Raw genomic sequence first — 2,565 nt, 5'->3', positions numbered from 1 at the left:
ATGTACATACTTACTCAAAAACAGCTGAAAGCCCTAAATGCTTGTCGTCACGCCCTGCTCTCTTCCTGTTATTTGTCTTCTAACTCTGATAAGTTGGTTTATTTTGTCCTCATGCCAAAAACGAACAAAATCAAGCGCTTTTGTTTTACCTTTCATGAACTTAACCTACATGTCCCCGCTCCAGAAAGTTTATATTATCTCAATTTCACTTAATCTCATGTTCTTTCCGTCTCTTTTTCTCTCCTTGTCTGCTCTCTTTCCTCCACTCATGTAAGTTGTGTACTCTTTTTCAGGCTCTAGGCCACTTGACAAGCTGTATTTTCATGCCCTGCTCTTGAATATAGGGCATATTAATATAAGCAGAACTTCCTGGGTGGGACCAAGTGCGAAAGAAGTCATACAAGGACACGGTAGTGATGATGAAGGAAGGCAACTTAAGGCCTGCTGAGAGATTTATCAGACTACTGTTGTGACTTTTTCTGCAATGTTATTTGCTTAATATTTTCTCTGTTATCCATGGGAAAAAGACAAAATAAACTGTCCTAAAATTCAATATGTGTTGCAAAAGGTGATTTTTGCCTTTAAACTTAAATTGAAGTTAATTTCTGCTAAGAAACCAGTGTATAATGTACATTCTTGGTGTTTGTTTTAGCTTTTTATTACCAATATCAATACATTTAAGATAGTTAGCCAGTTAGGCTAACTGTTTTTGGTATGTTCGAGTCATGTAATGTACTGAGAGTGCAGGATCTGCCAATGACTCAGCAGATATTGAAATAACATGAACAAAAAGTAACACCTGGTGGGAATCATTGCTAACGTTAGTATGCTAGGCTAGTTAGCTTAGCCTAGCTAAGTTGTAAAGAGGTAGATCTCTTAAATCAACTGTGTGCTTGTAGAGAAAAGGGAAAAAGCATTAAAAAATAATAATATGCACAATAGCTGTAGTATCATGATAGTTTATATTTAGATTTCAGTTCAACTTTAGTGTGCAGGTGTTGAAATAATCCAAACAAAAAGTAATGACAAGTGCTAGTAAGCTAGGCTAGCTTAGTTTCCCTTAACCCCTTAAATTGCTGACTGAACATAAACAATGTTATGTGTGCTTGTTGAAAAAAAAAAGCATCTTCATATGAACATTCATACGCTCTACAGGGCAATGACTCGCTCCATTTAGCAGTAAAAACAGTTTTACCCCTCATTCACATCTGCTGTAGTATCATTATTGTTTATATTTCCCAAAAAGCGAGAAGTATTTAGATTTCAGGTAAACTTTAAATCAGAAATTAAGGAATACCTGAGCCTGTTGTGACTACTCAAACTAGCTATCTCTGGCTTTAGAGAGGAATATAAAGTAGAAGATATAAACGCTCAGGTCAATAAAGGGAGTTTTCTGTCTAATAGTTCAATGTTTCTGTAAATGAGGTGGGACATTTGTTCATTTATTTGCTGGTACTTAGAATTCATTTCAGTTACTTATCAAACAATGTACCCCTTTTCTTCTCTGTCCTCTCTGTCCAACTGTGATAAACAACTAATTGTTTGCGTTACAAACAAAACAACAGCACTGAGACCAGTGCCACTTGCAGCTACAGTCGATGTGATAGAGAGAAGGCCTTTGATAAAGCACACTCCATTAGTGGTAGGCCTCCGGGGCTTATGTCATTACTCTCCTATTCACACCGCAGTCGCTCCTGCTGGGGTCAGAGTGGCAGTCAACTCTGCCTGACCTTTTTTTTCATAACAATGAACGGGTTGTCCGTGTAGCTCGCTGGCAGCTGTTTGTTTTTGTGTGTGCGTGCCGTATGTGTTAGTGTATTTCAAGTGCTTGCTTGAGAAATTGCGTTTGTTGCACAGTGAATTAAGTATGATTAGAGTAGTTTTCATTTGAAACATAACAAGCGGGACAAAAGGTTAAAGTCGCAGAGGTGTTATGTTGATGTTACATTTGAAATTGTAATTAACTGACATTAATGTTTCAGCAAAGACAAATCACACTGCGTTTTTCTAATATGATTCAGCTATTTATCACATGAATAACATGGTTAACAATGATTTAAGAGAGCTCCTTCTCAACAACATGCCCCCCGCCCCCTTATATCATCTTATAGAAGCCTCATCTGTGGACCATCCTTACATCTGGCTGAGGAAACCACATGGTTTTTTTTTTTTTGGTTTTTTTTTTATCACAACTTCAGCGATGAGCCATAAATAAATATGTTCTGCCATTTATAGGGCTATTAAAAGCTTTTTAACATAGTGAAAGTTGCTGTTCCATGTAAGGCAGCAATGTTTTCACGCATGCTAATTAAGTCATTCTCACACCAAATGTGGTACCATTTATTCGCAAGTTCAACAGATTATAGACTCTTGAAGGTGTTTAGTCAGTGCTTTGAAATCCTTACCGCCATGAACTAATGGATCATTTTGCCTCTCAATTACTCCTTTTTATTATTTCTTAGCATGTCAAGCAGTTTCTTTTATAAATTGAAAGGATGACTGCTTGAAAAAACAAAGCCAGGGTCTTTCATCTCAATTAATACAGGGTACTGAATCAATTTAATC

The sequence above is a fragment of the Thunnus albacares genome, chromosome 20 (genome assembly GCF_914725855.1).
Source record: "Thunnus albacares chromosome 20, fThuAlb1.1, whole genome shotgun sequence".
Taxonomy (NCBI): Eukaryota; Metazoa; Chordata; class Actinopteri; order Scombriformes; family Scombridae; genus Thunnus; species Thunnus albacares.
Note: the sequence above shows the minus strand (reverse complement) of the source record.